Source organism: Balaenoptera ricei, chromosome 13 (assembly GCF_028023285.1).
Source record: "Balaenoptera ricei isolate mBalRic1 chromosome 13, mBalRic1.hap2, whole genome shotgun sequence".
Lineage (NCBI taxonomy): Eukaryota > Metazoa > Chordata > Mammalia > Artiodactyla > Balaenopteridae > Balaenoptera > Balaenoptera ricei.
Window position 1 is genome coordinate 50,255,676 of NC_082651.1, and position 8,181 is coordinate 50,263,856.

Sequence of the window (8,181 nt, forward strand, 5' to 3'; positions counted from 1 at the left end):
TAGGGAGCTGCCATTAAGCTAAATAATGGAGGATGTCAGAATATAGAGGCCAACGAATAAAAGTCAAGCGTTTTCAAATGTAAAAAGAAAAAAGAAAAAGAAGAAAAGTTGTTATTTGGGTAAGTTTAACGTCAAATTGAGTGTGGATAAATATACACCTGAAGGCTTCTAAAGGTTTGATGGGACTGAACTGCTAAAGAAGCTCCAAGCCTGGTCTGGAACCCTTAAAGCAACACCAGACCTGCTGCAGCAGTCAGAAGCCGGTTGTGAAAGGTATGCAGAACCCAGGAAGGGCACATGCTTCAAAGTCTGTTTTATTATTTATTTATTTAGGCCACGCTGTGCAGCATGCAGGATCTTAGTTCCCCGACCAGGGATTGAACTCATGCCCCCTGCATTGGGAGGGTAGAGTCCTAACCATTGGACGGCCAGGGAAGTCCCAAAGCCCATTTTAAAATGGAGAAAAATTAATCTCCAAGTGGCAATTCCAAGGCCAAAGAGAGAGTTACTGTTATATTATCCACACCATCATCACTTTTTCTCTTTTATCCCTACTTTTATTCCAATTTATTTTTGATACATAAATTATTAGAAAAGTTTTTATACTAGTTTTTTTAACCCTGTGTATTAAGACAGGTGGAAATAATTATAGCATCTGAGTTTTAACCTTAATTGGAATTAAATATCACCCCTGTTTTACATATGATGAAATTGTGTATAATAACTTGTTCAAGGCAAGTCTCCAGAGTAATTCAGATTTGACCCTTTAATACGGGACCCAGTTGTGCTCAACTTTTTGCACATTTTTTTAAACAATTATTTATTTATTTATTTATTTATTTATTTATAACTGTGTTGGGTCTTCGTTTCTGTGCGAGGGCTTTCTCTAGTTGCGGCAAGCGGAGGCCTCTCTTCATCGCGGTGCGCCGGCCTCTCTTGTTGCGGAGCACAGGCTCCAGACGCGCAGGCTCAGTAATTGTGGCTCACAGGCCTAGTTGCTCCGCGGCATGTGGGATCTTCCCAGACCAGGGCTCGAACCCGTGTCCCCTGCATTAACAGGCAGATTCTCAACCAGTGCGCCACCAGGGAAGCCCCAACTTTTTACACATTATTGCAGACACACTTTTCTTTCTGTGCATGATGTTAATTTGATTATATGAATCCATCATTTTGCTCTTTGAGCAAATTTTTGTTTTAAAAATTCAAACCAGTCATAAAGATGTGATTGGGTAAGACTTCTTTTTTCCTAAAAACAATAAACCTCCTTTAAAAATGATGAACTAATAAAGGTGTATATGATAGCAGTGTTTTCCAACTGGCAATTTATGCCTTAAATTAAAAAATGTGGTGATTTTTCTCAATTAACAGCAAATGTTCACTCATAAACTCCTTTCCTAAGTTTGTGTTAAACTGTTTGTCACTGTCTTTAGATTGTAAACTCCTTGAGAGTTGGCACCACTTAAAAATTCATCTTTCTATTCCTTAATATTTTGCACAGGATTGTACATACAGTAGGTATTTAATAAAGACTTGGATGAGTTAGTAGATGAATATGGTTTTTAATTTTACTTATAATTACTTCAAAATGTGTACACATGGATTAAAAACATTTCCCTTCCAATTTATTGAGAACCTGTGAAACACAATCCACAAATTGTAATGTTCAAAACGTAACTTGCTTCCTAAGGATTTACTCCCCATTCTGTTTCTTCTTAGTTTCATGGGCAGTGTGTGGGACTTGCTTTCAGGACCAATCTTCAGTTTTCTTTAAAAATGGGAATAGTACCCATCTTGGGTGGCTGTAGGAAGGACTGGTGTAATCGTATATGGAAAGGCTCTTTGTAAACTAGGGTATTCAAGTGATAGTGTCAGAGGACAGGATATTACTCAAGAAACTTTTAACTTTAAACATTCTTTTATTTAAGTGAGATATGAAATGATTTAAATATTATTTTGTTAGAAATAATATTTGAACTACTTATTTACTACTTATATTACTACTAATTTATTACTTTTAAAATTATAGTCGATTTACAATATTATATTCATTTCAGGTATACAATGTAATGATTCAATATTTTTATAGATTATACTCCATTTAAAGTTATTACAAAATAATGGCTATATTTCCCTGTGCTATACAGTATATCCTTGTTGCTTATTTATTTATTTATTTTCTAAATTTATTTATTTATTTATTTTTGGCTGTGTTGGGTCTTCATTGCTGCGCGCGGGCTTTCTCTAGTTGCAGCAAGCGGGGGTCACTCTTCGTTGTGGTGCGCAGGCTTCTCATTGTGGTGGCTTCTCTTGTTGCGGAGCACGGGCTCTAGGCACGCAGGCTTCAGTAGATGTGACGTGCGGGCTCCGTAGTTGTGGCTCGTGGGCTCTAGAGCGCAGGCTCAGTAGTTGTGGTGCATGGGCTTAGTTGCTTTGCGGCATGTGGGATCTTCCGGGACCAGGGCTCTAACCCGTGTCCCCTGCATTGGCAGGCGGATTCTTAACCACTGCGTCACCAGGGAAGTCCCTCCAATTCTTTTTTATTTCTCACATTTTCCTCATTTTAAGACATTATTTGTTGTATTCATTCACTCTAGTCTTCATTTTTGAGATGACTTTTTCTTTCTGATCTTTCCTGGGTGTTTTACTCCTCTTTTAAAATCTTTTTTCAAATCACTTTATTTCAGAGCTTTTCACATTGTAATTTACATTTCCCCTTACAGTTTTTATCATTTTCTTTTAGCTAATTCTGAAGTATTATGATAGCTATAGTTTTCTTTCCTTTTGCGGGTATGTTTTTCTGATATGGTTTCATTGTCCAAACAGATATTATTCTTCTCTGGTTCTCCTATTTAAAAAACAAAACAAAACAAAATGAAACAAACAAGAAAAACACTTTGAATGAGATTCAATTGTGATCCTTTTTCTTTGCTCATATTTTAAGTGGAATGAGTTGTACTGTACTCCTACAAGGGAGAAGCAGCCCAGGACAGATTTTCTAGATTCTGTCAAGAACTGTGCAGGGTCTAGGATTTTACCATATTTGTAAGTTAACAAGTTAGCATGCCACAGTTTCATGGATGTTTACAGAAGACATGAGACTCCTATATCAAAGACAAAGGACTTTGTTACTAATGGTAAAAGCAGTAGTTGAAGTGTCAGCATGCTCTTCATTTGTGCTGGCTCCCTATGTCCCCCAGGTTCCTTGGGGGAGATGCAGAGGAACCCCCATGGATGCCTTCACACCCAGTGGGCTATGCTATAGCAGGGAAACACTGAGTTTGGGGGAGTCCCCACTTTCATAGGATTTGGGAACAAGACTGTAATTTGGGGTGGAGGTGGGGAAGACATTACTTCACCCCTCAAGGTTGCTTGCTGCAAACAAAACCCTGAGAAAATGGCCCAGGTAAAGAGTGGTCAGTACGTTGCATTCTGGCCTACCTAGAAAGAATGTGCATGGACTCGCAGGACCTGGGTCAGATGGCCTCCCCCAATAGCTTTCAACTCTGTTGTTTGTATGATGTGATTTTTTAAAGATATGGGCTTGAACTTTCTGAGATTTTCTACATTGCTCACCCACCACCTTTTATCTGGATCTTCTATTTCCTTTGCCTCTGCTATCCCTATTCATATAAGTTTCTCCTCAATGTGGGACTTTTTTTTTTTTTAATATTTATTTTATTTATTTATTTTTATTTTTTGGCTGTGTCAGGTCTTAGTTGTGGTACATGAGATCTTCATTGCAGCATGCGGGATCTTTCATTGCGGCGCACAGGCTTCTCTCTAGTTGTGGGGTGCGGGTTTTCTCTCTCTAGTTGTGGTGCGCAGGCTCCGGAGTGTGTGGGCTCTGTAGTTTGCTGCACACAGACTCTCTAGTTGAGGCGTGTGGCTCAGTAGTCGTGGCGCGTGGGCTTAGTTGCCCCGTAGCATGTGGGATCTTAGATCCCGGACCAGGGATTGAACCTGCATTCCCCTGCATTGGAAGGCGGATTCTTTACTACTGGACCACCAGGGAAGGTGGGACTTTTTTGGGAGGTGGGTGCTTTGGTCATTTCAGGGCCTCCAGACCACTTCGGCATTATCAGACCTTTCTGTAGTCTCATCATACTCAAATGCATATTGGAGCCTGCAGAGTCTGTCTTGATTTCTGCTGCTGTTCTCACAACAGCCTACTCAATTGTCAATTCCCAGAACACCTGATGGTAGTTTTAGGGTTCTCGGATTCCCAGGACCTTCAAAATTGCCTTTGGCTTCTGTACTTTCTTTCATATTCTTCCTGACACCACGAGGGTCTTGTTTTCTCATTTTGGAATCTGTGGCTCTGTATATCGCCTGATTTTATTACAGATGTTAGCTGAGGGTTTTGAGTTTTGTTCTTGTCATTAAATGGGAGGATACAGGATGATTCAAACATTAGACTGCTACCACTACCATCTTCCCAGAAAACTCTCAAGACTTAGTTTTCCTGTGTACTTTTTGAACTGTTTGAGTTTTTTTTTTTACCATATTACTTAGAAAAATAATTTAAAAGAAAATATTGGACTAGGAGTAAAGATTTTACTCCCTTCTACCACCAAAATGAAATGAAATAAAAAGATGGTGGTGATAAATGCAACTAATACAGAAAATTAAGGGAGATGAGGGAAAGCTTGTGCTGCTAATTTAAAGGACCTTGTTAGAAAAGGTGACCTTCAAAAAAGCCCTGAAAGGGTGAGGGGTGGGCCCTGTGGATATCAAGGGGGAAGGGCTACAGGCAGAGAAGAGCCAGTTCTGAGTTCTCGGGGTCGGGGGTGGGGGGAGTGTGCTCAGATGTTTGAGGAACAGCAAGGAGGCCAGGGTGGCTGGAACAGAGAGAAGAAGAGGAAAAGACGCAGGAATGAGGTCAGAAAGACATGGCGGGGGGAGGTGGGTACCAAGAAGGAGAGGATCTTGGAGGCCATTGTAAGGAGTTTGGCTTCTTTGACTGAGATGGGGAGCCACTGGGGGTTTTGAGAAGGGTGACGTGATCTGACATCACTTAGTGTCTTTCTGCAGCTGGGTGAGAATGGTCTGTAAATGGCAAGGGCAAAAACAGGCAGGTCACTTCAGAGACTTTTTAAATTACCCATATTGCAAATACAGGTGTGTCTAATTTCAAAGCCAGTTCTCCTACCACTATACATTATGCACTGAAGTGGTCATAAGGGTGATTAACTTCTAATGTATGGGTAGTTATTTTTTCCCCAAAACTGCTATATTACAAATGAGCCATGAAAATATACTTTAAAAAAATCGTCTTAAGACCCACTCACTACCGTTTTGCATATGTAGTGTCTTAAGTTCTTTTATTTTTCCATTAGAAGCTATTCCCCCAAGAGAAGAAAAACTGACTAGCTTTAGTAATATAATAGCATTAAGAAATTCAAACCAGCACTTATGACTCAGTCTACTAGGGACTGAAAGCAGCAGTGGGGCAATTTTGTAAAGGTTCTTCTTTATTGATCTTATAATTAAAAAATAACCATTGGGTTGCAGACATGATCTTGAAATAAAGTAATATTTTTCCAAGAAAAGGATGTGATAGAGACTGCCAGTTGTTTGACCAGTAACTATTTTTCCTTTCTTCCTTCCTGCTTTTGCTGGAGGTAGCAATATACCCAGCTGAAAACAAAAACAAAAACCAAAACCTGTATTTTCCTTGCAGCTAGGAGGTCACGTGATACCATCCTGGCCAGAGAGAAGTAAGTGGGGTTTTCAGGAAAGGTCTTTAGAAGGGAAAGATTTGGCTGGCTTGGCCTTTTGGTCTTTGCCTTTTCTCTTTTCCTCCTTCATCCTTCCTGGAACTTGAATGTGATGGTTAGAGTCACAGCATTCATCTTATAGTCATGAGAGAAAGGCCAAGAAAAATCTAAGAAACTTTGGCCCTCACACCTTTGAGCCACAGAAATAATACTAGAAACTGCCAACCTCCAGACTCAGTGTTATCTTGTTTAAGCCTCAGCCATTTGAGTTTTTATTAAATGTAGGAAAACACAGTTTCTAATTCAAGAGATCTATCCAAGCCATCGTTCAACATACTTTGGAAAGAAGTAACATTTCTGAATTTTCACAGACTACATGTGCCTGTTATGCTAAACATGTACACTGAGGTCTATCTTTTACTTCTCTTTGAAGAATGCTCACTTTTTCCAAGAAGAAAAATATTCCTTGTATTTATCTATGAGGAAGGAAATGCAAGATAGGAAATTAACATTCTAAAGGAAAACAACAGTGGAGCTCAAACAAATAATATTGCTGTTCATCTTGAATTATTAATAAAAAGAAGCATGGTACATTTTATTATGAAAATAAGTGATATTGTGGCATCATAATAATGTTCAGATGGATAGGGTGTGGTACAGTATCCTTTTGCCAACCTTAAAAGTTATGTTCCTGAAAACCATGCCAAGAGAACATGTGGCTGACGAACTGAAACACTTCATGAGGAATGTGGAGGCAAGAACAAAAATATGGCAGGAGGAAGCCAAAAAAAGTACATTAAAAAAAAAAATTATTTATTTTATTTATTTTATTTTTGGCTGCATTGGGTTTTCGTTGCGGTGTGCGGGCTTCTCCTTGTGGTGGCTTCTCTTGTTGCTGAGCATGGGCTCTAGAGCGCAGGCTCAGTAGTTGTGGCGCACAGGCTTAGCTGCTCCGTGGCATGTGGGATCTTCCCGGACCAGGGATCGAACCCGTGTCCCCTGCATTGGCAGGCAGATTCTTAACCACTGTGCCACCAGGGAAGCTCAAAAAAGTACATTTTTAAAAATGTTCACTAATATAAAACAGCCTGTAACAGAGAAGAACAAACCTGACTTCGTATTGGACCTATTCCTTTAGTTCTAACCCTGGCGCTCTGTTGCCTGTGCTTAGTCATGCTGGCTCTGCACCTTTGTAAAAGAATGTTGCCTATAGCTGGAAATGATAGCCCATTCTCAAGGCTCTGACCTTTAAAGGTATAACACTTTTTCCATCATTTCAAGATAAAAAGTTGCAGAACAGAGAATAACAGTTGTCTTGTTGGAGGTTTATGGGAACATTGTGACCAGGCCTACATGCACAGCTGCAAGAACAAAGAATTCCCACACCAAGAAGTTTACAACAAACAGCCACACCCCCTCCCCTTCTAGTATAAAAGGTGCATGAATTCTAAGTCAGGTAAGATGGTTCTTTGGGACACTAGTCCACCATCTTCTTGGTCTGCTGTCTTTCCGAATAAGGGCACTATTCCTTGCCCCAGCACCTCATCTCTTGGTTTATTGGCCTGTTGTGGGGTGAGCAGTATGAGCTTGGACTCAGTAACAAGCTCACTAAACAAAGGTCATATCAATGACATTATGGACATACATATACATAATTAATAATGAGTGCCATACAATTCATTTTCTTTGTTATTCCTTACTCACCAAGAAATTTTCAGAACTTGTTTGTCTTTCATTGTTTTAATGAGATCTTGTAAATTTGTTTTACTCTTACGGGAGTGAAGAGAAATTGCATTTTGCCTCAGTTTTTCTTTCTCTCACAAGGAGACTCTGAACCAATATTTCCTTGTTAGTTCTTCTGTGCTCTGCTGTTAGTTCTACCTCTCTCCAACTTCCCCAGTTTCTTATCTCAGACCAGCTGGGTAGCTGGACTAGCTCAGAAGGCTCTCTGACCTGCCATCACTTCTTCTGGAACAATTAGGAAAGTATGAATTTTAAGAAAAGGGGAAAGGAGGAGAGTTTAAAAGCAGCAAATAAAAATAAGAATCTTTCATTTGTATAACTGTAGTTTTCAAAGTATTTCACATTATATCATTGGAATCTCACATCCAACCTGTGAGGCAGGTAGAGTGTCCTTTCCATTTTGCAGAGGAGGAAATTAAATAGCCCAGGCTATATCATGAAAATAGTTAATGACAAAGCCTGGACCAGAGTCCTCTGTTTGTTCAACTGCCCTACCCTACACTCTAAGGAACATTACCTTAGAAATGGAAGATCAATTCAAGCTCTTAAGATGACTCAGAAACAAGCAAAACAATAGGGTTTTTTTTTTTTTCAAGAAAAGCACCATTGGGTTTTGTTTGTTTGTTTGTTGGATGGTTTTAGTTTTTGTTTTTGTTCTTTTCTTTTTTTTTTTTTTTTGGTTCTTAGACTAGATCCCACTAATGGTGTACAGGAACTTTTG